The sequence below is a fragment of the Scyliorhinus canicula genome, chromosome 18 (genome assembly GCF_902713615.1).
Source record: "Scyliorhinus canicula chromosome 18, sScyCan1.1, whole genome shotgun sequence".
Lineage (NCBI taxonomy): Eukaryota > Metazoa > Chordata > Chondrichthyes > Carcharhiniformes > Scyliorhinidae > Scyliorhinus > Scyliorhinus canicula.
This window is the reverse complement of record NC_052163.1, coordinates 32,622,775-32,648,125: the sequence shown is the minus strand read 5'-3', so window position 1 is coordinate 32,648,125 and position 25,351 is coordinate 32,622,775. Positions and strand designations below refer to the sequence as shown.

General features: G+C 44.7%; 1 protein-coding gene across 6 annotated transcripts in view; it reads left to right on the top strand.

Annotated features, from left to right (window-relative positions):
- Nucleotides 1–2,446: 2,446 nt before the first annotated feature.
- The window catches only part of rbfox3a (RNA binding fox-1 homolog 3a), a 1,730,437-nt gene continuing 1,707,532 nt past the window's right edge, over nucleotides 2,447–25,351 (top strand). For 4 of the 6 annotated variants that reach the window (XM_038776720.1, XM_038776727.1, XM_038776722.1 and 1 more), the window contains exon 1: nucleotides 2,447–2,597. The gene's annotated coding sequence lies outside the window, so the exon portion shown is untranslated. Of the gene's footprint in view, nucleotides 2,598–2,941; nucleotides 3,420–25,351 lie in introns of those variants that run through there. The other 2 variants (XM_038776721.1, XM_038776719.1) reach the window with 1 other exon arrangement.

Below are 25,351 nucleotides of genomic sequence, written 5' to 3'. Positions count from 1 at the left end.
ATTATCTTTTGGTCTTGCGACTTCAGTATTTTGATTCAACCAGGAAAAATATTTTGCAGGAACATTCCATTAGTTGGGGTAAGTTTATGATAAAGTGGATCTTGGGGTGGCATGGTGTCCCAGTGATTAGCACTGCTGCCTACGGCGCTGAGGACCCAGGTTCAATCCCGGCCCTGAGTCACTGTCCGTGTGGAATTTGCACATTCTCCCCGTGTCTGTGTGAGTTTCACGTCCACAATCCAAACGTGTGCAGGTAGGTGATTGGTCACGCTAAATTGCTACTTAATTGGAAAAACATAATTGGGTACTCTCAATGTATTTTAAAAAAAGTGGATTTCAGGTGGTTGGTGGAAGTAACATGCCAGAGGGAGGGATCAATTCCTTTTCTTACGTAGTGCCTTTCATGACTTCATAGAATCCCAAAGTGTTTTGTCGCCAATGAGATACTTTTCTGAAATGTAGTTGCTGGATGTCAGAAATGCATTTGCACATTACCAATGTGCCCCCAGAGCAGGATATTTCCCCCCTTCCTCAAGGTGTCTTTGTTCCCAAGACTAGGAATTACTTTCCTCCCAGTTTGATATGCCATTGCTTCCCAGAGCTCAAATTCTTCACTGTTTAGCATATCAGGTTTTTGAGAGCTTTTGTCACTTTCTGGTTGAGCATACCATTGTTTCTCAAAGCAAATTCTTCTCCCCATTGGTTCGTGTTATAGAATTATAGAACAGTACAGCACAGAACAGGCCCTTCGGCCCTCGATGTTGTGCCGAGCAATGATCACCCTACTCAAACCCACGTATCCACCCTATACCCGTAACCCAACAACCCCCCCTTTAACCTTACTTTTTAGGACACTACGGGCAATTTAGCATGGCCAATCCACCTAACCCGCACATCTTTGGACTGTGGGAGGAAACCGGAGCACCCAGAGGAAACCCACGCACACACGGGGAGGACGTGCAGACTCCGCACAGACAGTGACCCAGCCGGGAATCGAACCTGGGACCCTGGAGCTGTGAAGCATTTATGCTAACCACCATGCTACCGCGCTGTCATCAGAGCTGTGCTTTTCCTATACTTATGGTAGGTGGTGGTGTAATGGTATTGTTGCTGGACTAGTAGTCCAGAGATCCAGTGTCATGCTCAGGGGACCCAGGTTTGATTCCCACCATGACAGATGGTAAAATTTAAATTCAATAAAAATCTGGAATTAAAAGTAAAAATTAAAATTAATGATGGCCATGAAATGGTTGTCGTATTAACCCATCTGGTTCCACTAATATCCTTTTGGGAAGCACATCTATTGTCCTTCCCTGGTCTGGCATACACATGACTCCAGACCCACAGCAATGTGGTTAACTGCCCTCAGGGATGGGCAATAAATGTTGGTCCAGACAGTGATGCCCGCATCTCATGAACGAATTTAAAAATATTATCGTTCTCCTGAGCTGAGACCCCTAACTTCATTTTTCAGAGTAGCAAATTTCTCAAAGCTTCGACTTTTCTTTTGATAATCACTGTGCCATAGGGATGGTTTCTCTCATTATTAGTTAATTGAGAAAACTTGCAAAAAACCCCATAAATGATGCACTAAGCGGATTTGAATAGGGAGGAGCACGGATATCCCCATCAGGGGTTAAAGTCTGTTGCTTACTGTCCTGAACATCAGACATATTGAATGATATTGGTTTAATAACAGTTCTGAAATGCATTGTTCCTTTCTCAATCATCATCAATACCCAATAATTCTACCATTGGATTCCACATTTGAATTCAAGCATTCGACAATTATGAGAGTTAACCTTGAAACAACAGACATCTAAAGTATCATAAGTGCCAGATTAATTAGCAGTACAGTACAGCAAGAACAGTTTGATTTGTTCACCATTTGCCAATGAAGAACTTCCTGATATCAATCTTAAATTGGCCTTGGGTATGCAAATCAATAAGCTTCGATGGACATAATCACTGCTCAGTATTTTGGGGTTTCTTTCATGAATTGTGCAAAAGGACCTATACAAGATTAAGTTTTGTCTCCCCTACAAAAGCAGTTTCTGCTCTTTGGTCGCTCACAGAATTTAAATAGTTGTTTGCCAAAAGTCACCACTGTACCATCGCTAAAAGGTTTCTTCCGCAATAAGGAACTAAAGGAATATTTGAGAGGCGATATTTACACTTAATTAATAAAATCTTCAAGAGCATCACAGAAGTAACCCAAATAACATGGAGCTAAAGTACATTCATAAAGCCCAGGTGACTGAAGGAACAACAATTATTTTCTGTTAATATTTTCAGCTAGGCAATAAGAATAAATGAAATGAGGCAGAAGCCCGTTTGAGTCACGCTTGTGTCTTGACAACACTAATTTATCGCCTGGAAGGGTCAAGTTAATTAGGCAGTCACCTCAAGTCGTCGTCAGACAGCACCTGTCAGTTTGTGTGTTTGTGAGCATCAGTCGGAGCTGTCAGTGCTTGCGATGGTTGCTGAGGGGAGATGCTGACTGATCGAGCTCTGTGCAGCTGAAGGAAACTCTGACTGTCTCTGCCTCGGGATATTAGCAACCCAACCAGCAGTTTAACTCTGATCTGCACAGTTCTGTAAGTACAACATTTCATTGTCTTTTGAATGTGGCAAAGGGGCTATGTACGAAGACAGAGAGAGACAGAAGAGGTAGAGGGGCTGAGAATCGTGAAGAATAGAGAGGAAAGACATTGCAAAGAGATGGACTAGATTAAAAATATCGCACAGGAAGAAAAAAGCTTTCCCAAAAAAAAAACCTTGCAGGATTTGAAATTACTTTCTAGAGATCTATCAGATCCTTTAAAGCACAATAGCCTTCTTTTAGAATTTAAGCTTTATTATCTAGGATTCTATAAGGATTTGTTCTGAGCACTATGAAAATCCTACATGATTTTAGAATTGGTACCACATTTGGGAGACAGAAGAGATAATAGTGGTGGGAATCTGAGACTCTTACTGATGGAATGCAGAAGTGGATGAAGAAGAACAGAGACACAGAGAGAATGCAATGGAGTGATTATGGGCTTGGTCTTGGCTACTCATTTTCTTTTCTTTCTCAGACTGTTAGGGGTGGTTTATAAAGCTTGTAAGTGTCAGAGGACACACAGATCCAATCTGGCTCCTGCTCTGTCTCCGAGAGCCGGCACTAGCAGCCAAAGGGGCTAAAGGAAGGATGATGAGACAGTCAAACTGAGGTCAAATACTCCTTAACAGGATCAGTGGAAGAGCGGAAATTTATGGCTTTTACTTGTATCAGTTCACCTAGACGCACAACTCTGTATTTCCTCTGCACTGCAAGAGAGATTATGAAAATTAACTAAAATTCATGCCAAAGAGGACAGATGTATGTGATCTTCAAAAATAGTTCATTCAATACAAGGGTAAAGTTACATGTTAGCGTGAGTACTGAACCAGTAAATTTTAAGTATTCTTCTGTTTTCACCCTTGTATGTCTGCTAATTTCATTAACACTGATAATTTACCTTTTAAATGCAACGTGAAAAGCACAATAAAGGCAGCATTTGCAGTATTAAATTGCATGCTGCTGTTAAGTGTTTCTTCTGTACTGCTCATCAGTTGTATCATTTAACATTTTGTAAGGTTATAGAACTGAATCATTTGTATTCTTTCATGCAGGCTTTTCATTACAAATAACTGCACATTTTCTGATGTTGCTGAACATGGCTTAATTGCCTTAGCCTGCTGTGCATTAAGGCAGCTTTTAAACACTTAGCACAAAGGGAACTGTTAATGCACAACTCTGCATTTGCCAGAAGTTAAAACCTCAGTGGAAAATGCTCTTATTCCCTCTCCCCCCTCCTCTTCCATCCTATTCTTGTTGCGTAGTGTGTAATCATTTAGAGGGGAAATCTTGCGATATCTAAAAGTTTAGAATGGATGAAAGCAATTGTTTATAATGATATTTTATACATTCAGATACATTTGGAGTCACATAAAAACAAATATATATTATATATATGCACTAAGCGTATCAGAAATAAATTTGGGTTTCAACATAAGTTCCACATATGAATATATTGTTACCAGATTTCTATATTTGGCAAGGAATTGTCTCTGCTAATAAATGGTTGCAATTTGCACAATATTATGTTTATAGTTGGTAGGGTGTGGGCTATGTATCTGTAATTTATTTCTGTAATATCATAGTGAAAACTTCAAAGGTGAATGACTGTCCTAGATAGGGAAGAGAGTGTCAGCTGTATGTTTTCTTTCTTTTTACCTTTTGGAATGGTTGGAAAGCGGAATAAATATAAACCTATCCATGTGTACTACAGTCAGAACAGAATGGATGTTAAGAAAAATAATCATCACAAGCATAGCACCAGCAGGGAATTGTAAATTCTAGCCAACAGGCTTGTTCGAAGGTAGAGAGAAAACAGACACACACAAAACCAGCTTAGTTTAAAAATTCCAGCTAGCCAGGGGAAGACTGACTTATCCACAAGCTGTTTGATGTGGGATTGTGCGTGGGCTGAATTGGCCCATGGAGAGACTGATATCTAAAGAAATTGTGTTGGAATCTTTTTTTTTCTGCTGCTGAGCCCCAGGAGGCAGCTCTGACAGAAACGACAGTACAGCAGAAGATCTCTTTAACATGCATCTGTAGCTGGTGGAACTGCTGGATTCTGTGCTAATTATCTTGAGTTTGAACAGTTTCTAGTAGTAATGATTAGAGTCAGGAATCAAAAGCTGATAACAGATAATAATGTCGTATTTCAAACCGTGTTAACAGGCAGTGGCAGCAGAAGCAGCTCAGATGTGTAATGTGAGAGAGATTTGCAATGATTAAAAAAAGGGGGACGTATGCTGAAATGATTATTGTGCAGAGGAAAGAGAAATAAATAAGGCCGGGAAAGGGTGAGAAGATGAGGGAGAAACTGGGTCGAAAATTGAGAAAGAGAATGAGATGAGGCCAGATGTTCTCTTTGTACTTCAGACATAAATTAGCATTTCTTGTGGATTTGGCCATGTTCAAATGTTGCAGAATTAGTTGCTTAGACCGAATTCAGATTAAGCTGTCTCGTGACATTAACATTGAGTTGGGTCACAAAACAGAAGATTTCAAATATACCGTTTTAAATACTCAGTGCAAATCTGACATTTTTTTTTGTGAGGATGAAAACCTGAATGGGTGCAGCACGTTCATGAATGAATACAGCCCATCGCATGACCTAACTCTGGGCAGTCAAACATGTAACAAGTAAAAGATCCCGATTACTTTGCAACGTCTTGATCTGATATCAATTGAACGGGATCTCACTTTGGCACCAAGAGTGTAAACATACTTAGAACGACTGAGGTGACCTGCAGAAAATAGGTTCTCATAAGAAAACAGAGCTTGACTAGGGATATAGAGTAGCTCACGATACCCTCATCAGTGTATGGGTGTATGAAACCGTGCGGGTAAGAATGAGTCACAAACTGACTACTCTCAAGTGTTAGATCAGATAATTGCTTGTCTGGGAGCAATGCACAGGAGTAATATGTGAATGAGACTTGAACCAGGTTAGGACTCTGATACAACTAAAGTTTTAGATGACGTCAAGTTTATGGAGTTTCAAATAGAACATAGAACATAGAACAGTACAGCACAGAACAGGCCCTTCGGCCCTCAATGTTGTACCGAGCCATGATCACCCTACTCAAACCCACGTATCCACCCTATACCCATAACCATAACCATAACCATAACCCAACAACCCCCCCCCCCACCTTAACCTTACTTTTATTAGGACACTACGGGCAATTTAGCATGGCCAATCCACCTAACCCGCACATCTTTGGACTGTGGGAGGAAACCGGAGCACCCGGAGGAAACCCACGCACACAGGGGGAGGACGTGCAGACTCCACACAGACAGTGACCCAGCCGGGAATCGAACCTGGGACCCTGGAGCTGTGAAGTATTTATGCTAACCACCATGCTACCCTGCTGCCCCTACTACCCTGCTGCCCCTATGGGAGACCAACCAGGAATGAAAGGATAGAACATTTTTGAAACACTAAAGGTCTGGATTTTCTTATTTCTTTACTATTTCCCTTAATTCTGATCTATTCAAACCAATACTGTACCAGGAGTTTCTGCTTGGAGTGCAATCAGCAGTCTTGGTGCAAATTGTGCTCAAAATTGCACTAACTCGGCGAATCGTTTCCATTCGCTCAGGTTTCTGCTTCAGCACAGCCAAACAACATTATGACACTTCTCCAATCTAAGGAAATGCTTTTTGACAAGCCTTTAAAACACCCTTTGTATCTCCAGTTCTACTTTCCCCATACAAAGTTATGATTTTCCAGCATAAAATATGATCGCTTTGCCAATTATTTCTATTCACCAAAAGTGTACATGTTTCCCAAATATCCGTGTTTTAAAAGTTCTTTCACAGGATATGGGTGTCAATGGCTAGAGCAGCATTTATTGCCTATCCTTAATTGGCCTTGAAAAGATGGTGGTGATACCCCCCCGTCTTAAACCACTGGAGCCCATGAGGTGTAGGTACACCCACAGTGATATTTGGAAGGCTCTGTACCCAGCAACAGTAAGGGAATGGCTATATAGTTCCAAGTTAGGATGGTGCGTAGCCTGGAGGGGTACTTGTAGGTGGCAAGTATTATGCATCTCTCGCTCCCGGCCTTTTTGGTAGTAGATGGGCGGGATTCTCCCAGCCCTGGGCCGGGCCAGAGAATCCCCGCCACCGGGCCATGCCGCCCCGACGCCGGCACACGATTCTCCGGCGCCAGCGTGGTTGGCACAGCGCTGGTTGCGGGCCGCTCTATGCCCCCCCCCCCCTCCCCCCCCGTGATTCTCCGGCCCGGATGGGAAAGCGGCCGTGGAAAAAAAAATGAGTCCCGCCGGCAGCGTTCTAACCTGCTCTCAGCCGGCGGGACCTCAGCATTGAAGGGTCGAGTGGTGGCCTGTGGGGGGTGGAGGGGGGGTCTGACCCCGGAGCAGGCCTCCGATGTGGCCTGGCCCGCGATCGGGGCCCAACAATCGGCAGGCCAGCCTCTCTAGCGGGGGGCATCCTTTCCTACACGCTGGCCCCTGCAGTCCTGTGCCATGTTGCGTTAGGGCCGGTGTTTTGAAGGAGGCCACTGTGCATGCGCAGATCCCGCAGTGCACAGTTCACGCCGGGATCGGCAGCCACTGCTATGCGTGGATCCCGGGGCGCACAGTTTGTGCCGGGATAAGCAGCTGGAGCAGCGTGAACCGCTCCAGCGCTGTGCTGGCCCCCTGTTGGGGCCAGAATTAGTCCTGGCAGTGGCCTGTTCACGGTGTCATAGAACGCGATGGCGTTTATAACGGCGTGGACACTCTGCCACGGGATTAGAAAATCCCGCCCCATATGTTTGGAAGGTGCTGTAAAAGGACCTTGGTGAGTTTCTGCAGTGCATCTTGTAGATTGTACACACTGCTGCCACTATACATCAGTGGTGGAGGGAGTGAATGTTGAAGTTGGCGGATGGGGTGCCAATCAAATGGACTGTTTTGTCCTGGATGGTATTGAGCTTCTTGAGTTTAAGCTGCACTCGTTCAGGCAAGTGGAGAGCATTCCAACACACTCCGGAATTGTGGAGTTTCAGACAGTCTTCCAGATGGTGTACAGACTTTCTGGAGTGAGGAAGTGAGTTACTCACCACAGGATTCCAACCTCTGAACTGCTTTTCTATCCATAGCATTTATATGGCTGGTCCAATTCAGTTTCTGGTCAATGGCAACTCCATTAGGATGTTGATCGTGGGGGATTCAGTGATGGCAATGGCATAAGATGTAAAGGGGAGATGGTATAATTTTCTTCTGTTGGAGATGGTCATTACCTGGCACTTGTGTGGCACAACATTACTTGCCACTTATCAGTTCAAACGTGAATGTTGTCCAGGTCTTTTTACATATGGACATGGAGTGCTTCACAATTTGAGGAGTCGCGAATGGTGTTCCACATTGTGCAATCATCAGGGAACACCCCCACCTTTAACCTTATGACAGGCAGAATGCCATTGTTGAAGCAGCTGAAGATGGGCCTCGTACACTACCCTGAGGAACTCCTGCAGTGATGTCCTGGGACTAAGATGATTGACCTCAATAACAACAAACATCCTCCCTTGTGCTAATTATGACATTTCCCATTGATTCCAGTTTTGCTAGGGCTGGTTTATGCCACACTCAGTCATTGTTGCCTTGATGTCAAGAGCAGTGGCTCTCACCTCATCTGTTTGGTTCAGCTCTTTTGTCCACGTTTGAACCAAGGCTGCGATGAGGTTAGAAACTGAGGGGCCCTGCTGGAACCAAAATTGAACATCAGTTAGCAAGTTATTTCTGAGTAAGTGCCATTTGATAGCACTGTAAATAAATTCTCTGCCACTTTGCTGATGATTGAGAGTAGGCTGATGGGGCAGTAATTGGCCGGGTTGGATCTGTCCGGAGTTTTATTTATAGCACATACCTGGGCAATTTTGTATACTGTCGGGTCATTGCTAGTATTGCAGCTATAATGGGAACAGCTTGGCTAGGGGCATGGCTAATTCTGGAGCACTAATCGGCAGTACTATTGTCAGCATGTTGTCAGGATCCATAGTCTTTGCGGTATCCAGTGCCTTCAGCTGTTTCTTGATATCACGTGGATTGAATTGAATTGGCTAAAGACTGACATCTGTCATACTGAGAATCTCAGGGAAAGTCTGAGATGAATCATCCACTTGGCCCTTCTGGCTGAAGATGGGTGCAAATGCTTCACCTTCTCTTTTGTACTGATTTTCTGGGCTCCCCCATCATTGAGGATGGGAATATTTATGGAGTCTCCTCCTCCAGTTCATTGTTTAATTGTCCACCACCAATCACAACTGCATGTGGCAGGACTCCAGAGCTTAGATTTGATTTCCTGGTTGTGGGATCACTTAGCTTTGTCCATCACTTGCTGCCTATACTCATTCGCATGCAAGTCATCCTGTGCTGTAGCTTCACCAGGTCGACACCTCATTTTTAGGTACTTACGATGTTGTTCCTGGCTCCCACATTCTTCCTTGAACTGTTAGCTGATTGAACTTAAAAGCTGATAGCTGTTCTCAAAATATAAATGGGCTGGTTGGTTTTATTTCACAAAGAAGTGAGTAATTAATACGGTGGAAACTATTCTGCAAAAGCGTCAGATGAAACAAAATTTTGATTCTGTTCTAGCAACTCTTTGACTCTGGGAAGCAATTCAACGATCTGAGCAGATAAAGTGATGAGAACAGTTCCATTCTAATTAAAACTGTGAAGAACCAAAAAGATCGGATCCCTTTGATCTTTGGACTCCAACTGAGCAAATCAGATTCTCAGAGCCTATGGGTACCAAAGTTTCACTGACGTGTTGAATGCTCATGCAATATAACTTCAGGCTTCTACTTCATCTCAACGAATTTCATTATTTGTTTCCAATTTGCAGGACAGTTGCAGCAAACATATTATTTATTACTGACATACAAACAAGAGTGACTGGGTGATGCAATGGGCCAGCACATCACTCATGTATTTTTTTCGATTTCAATTTGAATGCAGCCCAGCCAAATAGAAATAAAAGTCTCATCTCTCTGTCAATGGTTAAGGGGATTACATGAAATCTGTTTCGTCAATCACAATCCATTTGCCAATGGCATACGTTTACAGCAAAAAAATCTATCAGCAAATTTCCCAATAGATGCTGGATTTCATGGTATCGCAAACAGTGAGGGAAAAAGGGGGACATTGCATTGAATACATAGCCACATTCATGTCATAGACAGATTTACAACAAATATATTGCAGTGTAGATGTATCCATCTAGGTGCCGGTTTAGCACAGTGGGCTAAACAGCTGGCGTATAATGCTAGAACAACGCCAGCAGCATGGGTTCAATTCCTGTACCGGCCTCCCTGAACAGGTGCCGGAATGTGGTGAACAGTGGCTTTTCACAGTAACTTAATTGAAGCCTACTTGTGACGATAAGCGATTATTATTATTGTTATTAGAATCCATAGAATCCCTACAGTGCAGAAGAAGGCCATTAAACTCCTCGAGTTTGCACCGACCCTCCAAAAGAGCACCCTACCTAGACCCAGTCCTCCGCCCTATCACCGTAATCCCGTGTATTGGTCATGGCCAATCCACCTAACCTGCACATCTTTGTACACTAAGGTGAAATGTGGCATGGCCAATCCACCTAACCTGCACATCTTCGGATTGTGGGAGAAAACCCACGCAGGCAGGGGGGAGAACATGCAATTGCCACTCAGTCACCCAAGGCTGGAATCGAACCCGGGTCCCTGGCGCTGTGAGACAGCTGTGCTAGCGACTGTGTCATCGTGCCAGATGCACGTGAAAATGTAGAGTTGGGGAAAAATAACAGAAAATCCAAATATATGTATGGTCTAACTGGAATGGAGAAACAGGAATGTGGATATTTAAAAAAAGATTGCAGGTGCAGAAAAACCATAAAAAGATGAAATGGCCCTCTGGGTGTTATATATAGGGTTATTTAACAAATAAGGAGATAATTGTGAATCTGTATAACATTGATTCAACCACATTTTGAGTACTGCGTGCAATTTTCAAAATCACATCGGGAAATGATTGTTGAACCATGGAAAAGTGCAACAAAGATTTATCAGGGTAATAAAAGCAAGGAGAACATAACGTTATGCCAAGTGTCTTGAAAAACTAGAGCTTTATTTGATGGAGCAGAGAAGATTAAAGGTTATTATAATATTGAATGTATTGATAAAGGGTGGTTATCCACGATACCAATTACAATATTTTGTTCTGTGCACTCAAGGGATGTGGGCATTGCCAACAAAGCCAGTATTTGTTGCCCATCCCTAATTGCCCTTGAGAAGGTTGTGGTGATCTTCAGGATGAAGGATGTTGATGCACTCCCAGTGCTATTGGATAGGGAGTTTCAGAATGTTGCCGCAGTGACAATAAAGGAACGTTGATATAGTTCCAAATCAGAATGATCTCTGCCTAGGAGTGCAACTTGTAGGTGGTGGGTGTTACCGTGCACCTGCTGCCCTTGGCATTAGATGTCATGGGTTTGGATGTTTCAGTCAAAGGAACTTTGGAAGTCTCTGCAGTGCATCTTGCAGATGGTACACATGCTACTTCCACTGTACACTGGTATTGGAGTAAGTAAATGTTTAAGATGGTGGATGGGGTTTCATTCAAGTAGGTTGCTTTTTACTGCTTGGTGCACACTTCTTGGGTGGGATTTCCCACCTGTTCTGCAGTGGCAAAGGCAACTAGCGGCAGAATCTTCTGGTCCTGACACTGTCAACAGGAATGGCCAGAAAATTTCAACCCTGGGGTGTTGTTGTAGTGTGGTGATGGGTCATCATGTAGCTTCACTCATTCAGGCATTTTGAGACTATTCCATCATACTTTGATTTGTGACTTGTTGATTTGTGTCTTGTTGATGATGGAAAGTCTTTGGGGAATCAAGAGGTAAGTTACTCACCACAGAAACCCAGCACCTGACCTGATTTTTATAGAATCATAGAATCCCTGCAGTGCAGAAGGAGGCCATTCAGCCCATCGACCCACCGAAAAAGCACTTCACCCAGACCTATGCCCCCACCCTATCTGTGGTAGCGCAGTGGTTAGCAATGTTGCTTCACAGCTCCAGGATCCCAGGTCCGATTCCCGCTTAGGCCTGTCGACTGTTGACCCAGACCACCCGCTCATAAACACCCCAGTCCCGTATGAGGCCTCCCCTGCCCTCTGATCGGCCCGCACCCAACCATGGCGGCCATGGACTGAGTCCGCAGCTTCCACGTGAGTATCCTGAACGGACCAGATTAGATCCATGCCATTGGGGCTTTAGCCGGCCATGGGCGGAGAATAGCGGGCTGGGCCTCTGGCAATGACCGCAGGTGGGGCATACTTCATTGGAAAATCAAGGAACCGGCGTGGAATTGGATTCTCCGCCTCAGCGCCGGACCTGATTTTGGCGTTGGGGTGCGGAGAATCCAGCCCAAGATATCAACAGAAACATAGGGCAGGATTTTCCAGCCGTTCCTGTCGGTGGGATCTCCCAGTCACAGCTGCGGCGAGCCTGTGGCTGCGAACAACAGGAAGCCCCAATTGACCCACTATTCCGGTGAGACCGGAAGATCCCGCTGCCAGCCAGTAGCAGGTGGCTGGCTCCGTCACTGTGAAACATGCTGTGGGGATTGGCCGGGGGGGGGGGGGGGGGGGGGGGGGGGGGAGTCCTGATCACTATGTAAAAAAAATGGACAGAATACCTTGAAAGTGTGTAGACTGTGTGTTGAGATTATATAATTATATAGTGCAGCAGGGAAACAGATACAACACAGTTCAACCAGGTATAATCATTTACAGATCCTTTGTATTAGTTCTTTGTCATTGTCTTTACATACATTCTAACCTTTTGTTCGAATGTGCAAACCTGGATGGTAACGGCACACCAACTAAAGGAAAACTGTAAAATGTCTTCACCTCCACTTGAAAGATGCTTTTCATAGTTTGACTTGGACTTTGCATGAAGAATAACGGTAAAGCTATTGTGTGCATCAGTAGAACATGCACATTACCTTTGACATGGCGAGTGTGGTCTGGTCTGAGTTATTAATTTTGCTGCAAGGGTTAGTATGAGGTAAATGTGCCAAATTCTTCACATTCTGCATTAGAAAAATGGAGACACCTTCTGGTGAACAATCACAGCTGTGCATGTACAGAGATGATTTGCTTTGAGTATATCGGACCACGATGTAATATTATCCAATCTATTCTGCCCTCTGTTATGTGTAAGTGTTCAATCAGCTGCTATAAAAACCTCCCTAGGTTACATTGTTTTGATAGTTTAGAGTTATATTTTCCAATTATTTTTATACACTAGTGGTATATATATTCTAAGCCAAGAAATGCGTGAATCTTTAGTCAAAGGACTGAAAATAAAGTGGAACTAGGTTGCTTCTGTGTCCTGCCCTTTTAGAAGTTCCAATCATTTTCCAGTGGTGAAGGGATAGTGGGTAAATATTTGGCCCTTTCTGCATCAAGGAGGCATGTCAGCTTTAGCTCAGTTGGCTGGATGGCTGGTTAGTGATACGGAGCAAGGCTAACAGTGCGGGTTGAGGTTATCTATGAAGGCCCCACCTTCTCAACCCTCGCCTGAGGTGTGGTGGTCCTCAGGTTAAATAACCACCAGTCAGCTCTCCCTTTCAAAAGGGAAAGCAACGTATGGTCATCTGGGACTGAGGTGACTTACTTGGCTTAAGTTTATGCATCCGAAAGAAATAGCTCAAATTATTTAAAGACACACTTGCTGCTAATTTCGGCAGGAATTCTCCGAATCATTCATTGTAGTTTCAGCAGGGAATCGTTGGAAACTCCAGAGAAATAGCAGCTTATGGCAATTCTCAAGTTTTCTGCTGTTCGCTCCTTGAAGTTAAGTTGGATGATTGGAGAAACCCTGACAGAATTTCACTGCCTTTAAGAAAAACATGTAGAAAATGATTTTGTCACAAGGCTATCACAGTCAAATGGCATTGTGAACCTTTGTTACTGAAGCTCCAACACCGAGATGGGGTTTGTGAGTAAACAAACAATTGATCCAAACTAGTTATCAACAATAATTACAAAGTTAATTGGTACAATGGAGAATTTCTCTTCTAATTCCCCAATTTTATGTTAGGATCTTCGTGAAAGATTGGTATAAGCCCCAAAGAAATAATGCAACTGCCTGTTTACCTGTATTCTCTGCTTTTCCACTCCTCTCTCTCTACCGTTACAGTGGGAGATGACGGGAACCTCTGCAGAAATGACTGTTCCCATCTGTTGCATTTTATCCCATCAAATAATTCAGATATGTTCAACACTTGGGTAAATATACATTCCACGTTGTACAATTCTGCTTTCTCCTTCATAATAAAACTTTATGTTCTGGTACAAGACAGCTGACACCACATTTTGCAGCAATGGCTATGCAATAAATCTGGAGAACAAAACACTATAATCTAAATGAGCAGAGCATTATTCTGTCTCTACCCAAGATAAACTTACGATCAGAATACCTTGGGGTGGAAGAAATATTCTAATAGCTAATTCTTCTGATCTGTAACCAAGGTTTACCTGAAACCAACATCTGCAAATGTAAATACATTGCACACCAGATCGAATTGGTAAAGTCCGTGCCTCAGTTATTGCAATATTAAAAATAAATTTTACGTGTGAACTACTTAACTGAACAGTTATTTCCCATTTTCAACAGAAGCAAAATTGTCGGGCACACAAACAGAGGAAGTTAGTTCCCCCAACACATAAAAAAAACAAATTTCAACGTGACTAAAACAATAGCATATTTCAGGCAGGAATTTTCCAATTCTGGGTTTCACCCACACATTCAACTTCTGACAAGGTTGCTTTGGTTTATTTCTACGTCTAACAATCCTTAATATCATTTGATTAAAGGAGCATCTTTGAATCTGCTATTGTTTCTTATTTCCCACCCTTGTTGGCAGCCTGTTGTCTCTACGACCCAGGTCATCAAACATCTGCATTGCATCAATAAATGTGAATGTGAGGGCAGGTTCGATCCCGGCTCTGGGTTACTGGCCGTGTGGAGTTTGCACATTCTCCCCGTGTTTGTGTGGGTTTCGCCCCCACAACCCCAAAATGTGCAAGCTCAGTGGATTGGCCACGCTAAATTTCCCCTTAATTGGAAAAAATGAATTGGGTACTCTAAAATTTAAAAGAAATAAATGAATGTGATTTGTGGCTCTCCAGATCTCTTCATCCTTCACCCTTTCGCCTGAGCTCAGTGCAAACTTAGCTGCAGAAACAGTGGGGTCGAAGTTAATTATCTGGACAGAAAACTGGCAGTAACAGAGCAGCACATTATACAACATTATAATAGAACCAAGATACTGCAGATGCTGGAAATCTGAAATAAAAATGCTGGAAAAACACTGCTGGTCGGGAATATCTGTGGAGGGAGTTAATATTTTGAGTCTGTATGATGCTTCTTTAAAGCTGAAGAGGAGGAGAAATGTGATGAACTTTATGCTGTTTAAGAGGGGGTGGAGCAGGTGGAGGAAAATAGAAGACCAGGGATAGGTAGAGTGAACTTGCCTGAGAGTCTTTTCTACTGTAAGCAATGGGAAATGAAAATTAGGATGGGTGTTGTTGGTTGCTGGGTGTAGAACCTTTATTAGAATACAATTCTGATGGGAGTTGGTGAAACTGGTGAGGCAGTGGAGTCGGGAGTGGGCGGGGGGGGGGGGGGGGTGTGATTTCTGTATGTTGTTTTATGGGCGGGTCTGGTTAGCACAATGGGCTAAATCGCTGGCTTTTAAAGCAGACCAAGGCAGGCCAGCAGCACGATTCAATTCCCGTATCAGCCTCCCCGAACAGGTGCCGGAATGTGGAGACTAGGGACTTTTCACAGTAACTTCATTGAAGCCTACTTGTGACAATAAGCGATTTTCATTTCATTTCATCTCCCTATGGGTCTGACATGCCAACATTGAGCACCCAGTGTTTTGCTTTTCATTTTAGACCTGTATTAGCCTCATGTAATAACCCTTACGAAGCCCACAGGGACACCTCAACCGATTCCTCCATGGGGCTTGTGGGATAGGTGGTCCCCCGCGAGTGGGCGGAGGCCCATCCAGCAGGGGCTCATAAATCTGCCTCATAGAAGCTGCCCCAATGGGGACTAATGTGATTGGTAGCCCCAATTGGGACTTTTGGACTGTAAGCTGCACTGCGGCCTTTACTTTGTGTTGGTTTATTAAATTCTGTTTACCTTACCTTCTCGGGTCTCCTCAGCTTTAATTTCTCTGTTTCCACCTGCACCACCACTGGCTCCAAAATGCACCTCCCCCCCACCCCATCACCATGTTTTGCTTTTACTTTCGTGCATAGCTCTCAATGTCTTCATGATTTTTACACTCTTGTTCCTGCACTGACTCTATATTGGCTGGCTGAAACTCACCCTAATCATCTGCTTTTGAGCAGGCTGCAGGTCATTATAAACCTAATAACCTGCTGTCTATGATACAACATCACATCTTTTTCCTTCGTTCCGAAAACCTTGATTGATTCTATTAAAATACCTTTGTTTCCTTCACTGTTTCTTCTGATGTGGGTGTCGCTGACAATTGGCCAGCATTTGTTGCTCATTCGAAACTGCCCTTGAACTGAATGGCTTGCTAGTTTTTTTCGGAGGGCAGTTAAGAGCTAACCACATTGTTGTGGGTCTGGAGCCATGTGTAGGACAGATCAGATAAGGATGGCAGATTTCCTTCCCTAAAGAGCATTAGTGAACCATATGAGTTTTTATAACAATTGATGACGGGTGTTCTGTTATTGTGGGTTTATCTCGGGATATGTTGGCTGTTTACACTGGAAAACATATTGTCGGAGGCAATGGTTTTTCAAGAAATCACTTACGGAATGTAGGCGCCTCTGGTTCGGACAACATTTATTGCCCATTCCTAATTGCCCTTGAGGAGGTGGTTGTGTGCTGCCTTCTTGAACTGCTGCAGTCCCTGCAGCATGTTACGGAGGGATGTCCAGGATCTTGATGCAGCGTCAATAAAGAAATGACGATATATTTCCCAGACAGGATGGTGAATGACTTGGAGGGGATCTTCCAGGTGATGGTTTCCCATGTGTCTGCAAACCTTGTCCTTTTCATGGTGGCAGTCAGGATTTGAGAGGTGCTGCCGAAGAAACCTTGGTGAGTTGCTGCAATGCATCTTGTTGATGGTACACACTTCTGCCACTGTGCGTCGATGGTGGAGGGAGTGAATGATTGTGGATGGAGTGTCAATCAAGTGGGCTGCTTTGTCGTGGATGGTGTCGAGCTTCAGATGAATTGCCTGGACCAGCATTCTTCCAAGCAAGGGCCGAGTATTCCATTTGCATTCCTGACTTATGCCTTGTAGATGGTGGACAGACTTTGTGGAGTCAGGAGGTGAGATACTCCCCGCAGGATTCCTAGTCTTTGACTTCCTCTTGTAGACAAAGTATTTATATGGCTAATCCAATTCATTCTGGTCAATGGTAACCCACAGGATATTGAAAGTAGGGGCCTCAGTGATGGTAATGCCAATGAATGCCAAAGGGCAATGGTTAATTCTCTCTTGTTGGAGATTGTCATTGCCTGGCACTTGTGTGGTGCAAATATTACTTACCATTTGTCAGCGCATGCCTGGATATTGTCCAGGTCTTGCTGCATTTGGACATGAACAGTTTCAGTCGTGAGGAGTCGTGAATGGTGCTAAACATTGTGCAGTCATCAGCGAACATCCCCATTCTGACCTTAGGATGGAAGGAAGGATATTAATGAAGCATCTGATGATGGTTGGGCCAGGACACTACCCTGAAGAACTCCTGCAGTGATGCCCTGGAGCTGAGATGATTGATCTCCAACAATCACAACCATGTTCTTTTGTGTCAGGTATGACTCCAGCCAGCAGAGGGTTTCCCCCCAGATTTGCATTGTCTCCAGTTTTACTAGGGCTCCTTGATGCCACATGCAGTCAAATGCTACCTTGATGTCAAGGATAATCATTCTTACCTCACCTCTGGAATTTAATTCTTTTGTCCATATTTGTACTAAGGCTGTAATGAGGTCAAGAGCTGAGTGACCTTGGAAGAACCCAAAACTGAGCGTCAGTAAGCAGTTTATTTCTGAGGAAGTGTCACTTAATAGCAGTGTTGATGACCCCTTTCATCACTTTGCTGATGATTGAGAGTAGATTTATGGGGCAGTAATTGGCTGGGTTGGATTTGTTCTACTTGTTATGATGCATTAGCTATGAATAAACTCAGTTTGTTCTCACTGGAACAATGGAGGTTGAGGGCCGACCTGATAGAGGTCTACAAAATTATGAGGGGCATAGACAGAGTGGATAGTAAGGGGCTTTTCCCCAGGGTAGAGGGGTCAATTACTGGGGGCATGGGTTTAAGGTGCGAGGGGCAAGGTTTAGAGTAGATGAGCAAGGCAGGTTTTTTACACAGGGGATAGTGGGTGCCTGGAACCCGCTGCCGGAGGAGGTGGTGGAAGCAGGGACGATAGTTCCATAAAAGGGGCATCTTGACAAATACAGGAATCGGATGGGGATAGAGGGATACGGACCCAGGAAGTGTAGAAGATTGTAGTTTAGTCGGGCAGCATGGTCGGCACAGGCTTGGAGGGCCGAAGGGCCTGTTCCTGTGCTGTACTTTTCTTTGTTCTTTGTTGTGCACAGGACATACCAGGGTAACTTTTCACATTGATGGGTAGATGCCAGTGCTGCATCTGTACTGTAACATCTTGGCTGGGAGCGCAGCAGATTCTGGGGCACAAGTCTTGAGTATTATTTTGGGAATATTGTCAGGGGGTCTATAGATTTCTCAGTATCCTGTACCTACAGCCATTTTGTGATATCACATAGACTGACATCTATGATGCTGGGGACTTCTGGAGGAAGCCATGATGGATCATCCACTCGGCACTACTAGCTGAAGATTGTTATAAATTCTTCAGCCATATCTTTTGCACAGATGTGCTGGTCTCCTTCATCTTTGAGGATGGGATATTTGTGGATCCTCCTCCTCCTCCAGTGAGCTATTTATTGTACACCACTTCTGTTTAGAAACATTTACTTACATGCTAACCATTTACAAAATTTAAATAAGATCAAGACATAGTTGGAGCTATTCCCTGAGACGCTTCACACTCATCTCCACTCAGCGAATGACTTCACTGAGACATTGCTCCTTATGCATATGCTCAGTATCTATCCTTACATTTAACCCTTTACTCAACATCTGCTCCTTACTCTTTATCCTACACTATTATACATACATTCTGCTACAACTCCTCCTCACAGTCTCTTGCCTCAGTGGCATCAATTTCTGATTGTGTCTTGGGCTCTCTTCGAGGATGCATAGGAACTATGTTCTCTAGAATCTTTTCTTTGATCCATAGTATAAAGTCGATGAACAGAGATGTTTCCTTTCTTTTTTTCCCTTATTCTTGGTACTCGAGGGAAAGGTTGAACTTCTGGATTCTTTGCTTGAATGAATGAAGCTTGTTCAGCTCCTGTGAAGATTTCTACAACTATAATTTTAAAAAATTTCAATGAAGGGACAATTTAGCATGGCCAATCTACCTACCGTGCATATCTTTGGGTTGTGGGGGTGAGTCCCTGCCAGACACAGGGAGAATGTGCAAACTCCACATGGTCACTGACACGGGGCTGGGCACTGTGAGTCAGCAGTGCTAACTACTACGCCACCGTGCCACCCTCTACAGCTACAATGAAGTAGATTTTATGTAATACCTCTCGCGTGAATGAATCAGATCGACAAAGAGAAGGATGTCGAATATTCCAAGGAAACAATTATGACTGTCCTGCTAATACTGTGGGACTTTCTTTTCTATTGGTAGTGGTTCAGCTTGCACTCTGTTCAGTATGGTTTTAATCCTCAGTGGGCCTTAACATTTCTGGATTCTCATTAGGTTGTATGCTGCCTTCAAAAAACAAAGCATGGCTAAGGATCTCCTTCTGCAACAAATTACCAATATCAGTAGCATCTTAAACCAGAATGTGGGACATATTTATACTGGAGAGTGAGGGAGTGAAAGATGAGTCATAGCCCTAGAAACCAAGGGAAAAGGGTTCTAATGGCAATCCCCCAGAGAGAATAAAAGGTGTGTGTGGTGAATGTAATATATATATATATATATATATGATAATTCACACTGTCTTTGTAAGCTCAGTAGCACTATCCTACCACTAGGGGGAGTAGCTCTGGGAGTACTCAGGAACTTGTACTGGGCTCCACCCTTGGCTCCGCCCACGACTCCTCCCCCTAGTGCAGCTGTATAAATACCCTTGTCCAGATTCAGCCTGAGTTCACTAAGAGTTCATCAACGGGTAACAGGCTGGCTCTGAAGTAAGTCGATTACATAGAATTTACAGTGCAGAAGGAGGCCATTCGGCCCATCGAGTCTGCACCGGCTCCTGGAAAGAGCACCCTACCCAAGGTTAACACCTCCACCCTAACCCCATAACCCAGTAACCCCACCCAACACTAAGGGCAATTTTGGACACTAAGGACAATTTTGGACACTGAGGGCAATTTATCATGGCCAATCTACCTAACCTGCACATCTTTGGACTGTGGGAGGAAACCGGAGCACCCGGAGGAAACCCATGCACACACGGGGAGGATGTGCAGACTCTGCACAGACAGTGACCCAAGCTGGAATCAAACCTGGGACCCTGGAGCTGTGAAGCGATTGTGCTATCCACAATGCTACCGTGCTATCCCCTAATTAAAGCCAAGATTCATATCGGAAACACGTGTCTGGTGAATTGATGGTTCCATCAGTGTGAAAGGCCAAACAGCAGAGAAATTAAAATCAGAGGATAAACTGTGACAGATGTAGATGTGGGGGAGGGGGGACATGGATGGGAGAGAGGTAAAATGAGAAAAAGGGGGGGGAAGGGGGAAGTAAAGGGGAGAAAAGGTAAGGAAAGGGGGATAAGATAGGGGGAAAGAATGGGGGGGAATATATATAAAGAAAGACAAGAAAGAAAGAAAAGGTAAAAGACAGTTAAAATGAAATGGAATGAAAACAAAGGTGTTAATGTGGGTCAGTCACAGTCTAAATATCCCCACCTTTCTATGCTTTTTATATTTGACAAAGGGGCATAGGATTCAAACATTAGCTCTTTTCTCTCCTTACAGATGCTGCGAGACCTGTTGAGATTTTCCAGCATTTTCTCTTTTGATTTCAGATTCCAGCAATCACAGTAATTTGCTTTTATTCAATGGTATCATAATTGTTTATCATCCTTTTCCACTCTTTCCCAAAAGAGGAAATTAAGGTCTAGAATGTAATTTTGCGGCTAGTCATCTTCATCCTGTTTTCCACGGCATTCAGCCTTACCTTGAAAAGAAATGAAAGACCTACAATGTCCTCTTGTGGTTGTTAGGATGAGGTTCTATCTGTGAGAATTGATTCTGAATCATCTTGAATTTCTTGAACGATGGTTCCTTTAATAGGATAGTGACAGCTGTGATGCCTCCTTGATGCTTGTCTCCGAGATGTCTCCCTCGGAGCTGCTCTGGTCTGTGGTCTCTGGAGGGAATGAGGATTGTCCGGGCTGGTTGGCTGATTGACCTGCAAGGGAAGCAAACTGGCATTAGTGCATCACGGGGGGTAACTAATGGGAGAAAGTTAACTCACATGAGGCTTGCACCATGGCTGGATGTGTTGAGGGTTCTCACTTTTGTCTGGTGCCTCCACCTCACCCTCTGCACAGGTGCGGTGCTGCTCCTTTGCGGCCAGCTCAGGGGCTCTCTCCCTTATGGGCGGTAGGCGTCTTAGCTCAGGCATTACTCCAGCAGGTTGTGCCCGCTGACGTGGTTGTGCTTGAGTTTGTCCTGTAATGAGACAGATGTGGAGAGTGTAATGTCCTGCTGGGTCAGATGGTGCTGAAGGCTGGCATGCTTGGGACATTAGTGGGAGCAGAGATGTGAGGAGTAGGTTATCTACTGGAGGGACCATGGGGAGTGGGGGAGGGGCATGAGAAGTGCTGGGAATCTGGGAGGTGACTGGTTGAGAGATCACTGTGGAGATGTGGAGGGTGTGTGAAGGGGTGCAGATGAGCTCTTTAGGAGGCAGCCATACCCTGGCTGCACAGAGAAGGTTATTCATCTTCAGCTATGCACTGTTGCCCCCTCCCTTCATGTAGCGAGCTGGCTCTCTCTATCGCGGCCACAACCTCTCAGGTGGGGTTGGTGACTTTGCTTGATGGACGTATCCACGATCGTGGGTAGAGAATGTCAGTCCTCTGCTCCACTCCATCCAGGGGTTTGGTGAGGGATCCCTCCATGAATCAGAGTGCTGTCTTCCTGGAAGCCACTCCCCTGACTGGACTTGGGTCAAATGCTGGGGAGTGCTGGGAATGCACTTAAAAACAGTGCCTCACTGATTACAGAGTTTAAAGTTTCCCGAGATGAATGAATCAGAGACAAGTTACCACGTGCGTGGTGTGAATCATATGGGTTCCTGCTGTCGGCGGATTCTCCCCATTTTCTTACCGTAACCAACACTTTGAAAAGATGTGGTAAAGTTCCACCCAGCATTTGCGGTCAGTGACCTGTCATCAGATCTCAGGCTCATCAAGGTCATTCACTCTGTTTCTGTTTTCGAAGATACTGCCTGATCTACTGAATATTTCCAGCATTCTCCGTTTTAGATCCAACACATTATCATAATTTGCTGCTTCTTCACCGAATTAAGGCAAAATTGGTTGGGGGGGGGAGGGGGCGTCAGTCTTCATTAAACATAGATAAAAGCCAAATACTGAGGATGCTGGAAATCTGAAAGAAAAACATAAAATGCAGGAAACACTTATCAGGTCTGACAGCATCTGTGGAGAGAGAAACAGAGTTAACACTTCATATGGCCCTTCTACAGAACTGAAGAAGGTTAGAAATATAATTAATTATATAGTTGGAGAGGGGCTGGGGCAGAATGGAAGGTTAGGGAAAGACCTGCTCTTCTCTTCGATGGAATTTCCATTTTTCTCTTTTACCGCGTTCACCTTCATTGTTTTGCATTTTGCTCTTGGTGTTTGACAAGTTGTTTATTGAAACTCGCTTCCGCAGCCACATCTACCCTTATGCCGATATTTTAAAATGCATATTTTTATTAAAAACATTTTATATATATATGCACACGAAAATATTAGAAGACCAAACATCAACATTAACAGAAACCACAGGCCCCCAACATCCCCTGATACCATCACCCCAATCCGCCCCACCTTCCTAATTTTGCCCCTTAACCCCCCAACCTCCGCACCCCCCCCCCCCCCCTGCAACCCCCTTATGCCAATAATAACACTCTTCAGTTCTTAATGGCACCATTAACACTCCTTATGTTTTATGTCCATGACATCTTTGTCAATCTCTCTGTAGCTCTGATCTAACCCCATTCCATTCTGCCCCACCCTCCCTCCAATCATATAACTCATTATGTTTTCTTATCATAAATTTATTCACATAACCCAGAGAACATAGGCACAGGAACCCTTTACCTCCCTCCCGCACAAATGAAAACCCATCCTTACAGAAACTTAACAATAATTCCCTAACCTTTCCCTAAGTAGTAACAGATGCCCTCACTTACAACTTCATTGTACCAGGATTGCAGCATGAACACACATTGCTGTCTATTCCGTATGCGAATTCCCAGAAGGGAAAAACAATTTGGACCACCGTTTTTATTTCCCCATTTTACTGTTGTTCCATTTGAAATTATCTAAGACCAGTTCAGACCAGAGTTCTTGCGTGGGATTCTACCCTACCCGGCGGGGGGGGGGGGGGTCCTGGGGGGATGGAGTGGCATGAACCACTCCGGCGTCGGGCCGCCCCAAAGGTGCGGAACCCTCCGCAACGTCAGGGTCTAGGCTCGCCCCGGAGTGGTTGGCATCCCTCCGGCCAGCGGGAAAGGGGCTTGGCGCCACGCCAACCGGCACCGAAGGACCTCCGCGAGTTGGCACATGCGCAGGAGCGCCAGCGCATGCTGGCGTCATCCCTGCGCATGCGCAGAGGGATTCGCTTCCGCACCGGGAATGGTGGAAGACTACAGCCTCCGATGCGGAACAATAGAGTGCCCCCACGGCACAGGCCTGCCCGCGGATCGGTGGACCCGACCGCGGGCCAGGCCACCTGGGGGAACCTCTCGGGGCAAGATGCCCCGCAACCCCCCAGGAACCCCGGAGCCCGCCCGTGCCGCCAGGTCCCGCCGGTAAGGGACCTACTCTAATTTGCGCCGGCGGAACCGGCTACAGACGGACGGGACTTCATCCCATCGCGGGGCAGAGAATTTGGGCGGCCCTGCTGCCCATTGAGTCATGCCGGTCCCTGCCATTCTCCAAGGTGGACGACGTGACTCACACCGGGCCGGTTTTTGAGGGGGGGGGAGAATTGGGAGGACGGCGGGGCGGGATTCACGCCGACCCCCGGCGATTCTCCCACCCAGCAGTGGGTCGGAGAATCCCGCCCCTTATTTCCCCATTTTACTGGGTTTTTTTTCTTTTGGGTTCCACTGTTTCATTTGTATCCACTGGGTATATAACCTCCTCAAAGAAATCTAATAAACACAAATTGCCTCTCCTAAAATAACACTGCTAGTTCCAATTACATTTGTCACTCTAGATGATCTCTCTCCTGCTATTCTTCATCATTGTTCCAAACAATTTCCCTCCAACTGTTACAATTTGCCGGTTTGTCTGCAGTCCTCTTTGGAAAACTAGGAGTCTGCTACTTTTCAATCTCCTGATATGTGACCTGAGTTTAGTGAGCTCTAGAAAATATTAGTGAGGGGATTTGTAATCTCCTGAGCCAATCCATTCAGAATCCTCAGATGAAAGTTGCCAGAGCTTAAGGCCTAATCTAAAGCATCCACAACTATCCTTGTGACTTTAAAGATTTCTCATCCACACTTGCCAGTAAACAGCTTTCTCCATTTCGGCATTTCTTCTGTTTCATATATAAACATTGCTGAATGAGATGGTTTGGGATTTAAGCACCTTCCCTGTCTTCAGTCACCAGCTCTCCATTACCAGTTCTGAGCGAATCAACAGTTCGTTCTTTCTCTTGTTTCTGATGTGTTTGAATGAGTTGTTCTTCCTTTTCTGGTTGTGTCCTCCCTTGAACCTGCTTATCCATCTCTCTGCATTTCTCAGGTGGCTTTCATAGATTTCACTACTCTGCTCCTCTTCTGAAATGGCATAAGATTTTGTATGCTTTCTCGTTGAAGTGGGCTGATCTGAAAAATGTAATTTCATTGCTTTTTGAGATGAAAATACTGCTCGCCAACACAGCACCACAGTGCATGCTGAGGCAGCAACTGTGTTTAATCAGCTGTGATGTGAATGCTGTAAGATGGCCACTGGAACTGAAGAGTTGGTGGGGAGGCGGGGTGGTGGGGTCAGGGGGAGCTGAGGCAGGGGGCAGCAGGGGGTGGGGTGGTGAACCACTGTATCATTCGTACAAGGCCAGCAATCCAAACCCGGAAACACTTTACAAAACTGTTCAGGCAAGATGTAAACATTTTTGATTAAATCAACTTTGCTTGAGACAGGAGAATGTGTTGAGAAGGAAATGGCCATGTGATGCGCTATCAATCGTACTAAAGACTTGAATGGGTACAATAGAGGCTTTATTACAGTTAGATGTTTATCCTCCGACTGCAGCTGGTAGAATGGCTGCTCAGGAGAAGTCATGCATATTTATACGGCTCCTTGTGGGCGGAGCTAGCTGGCAGGGG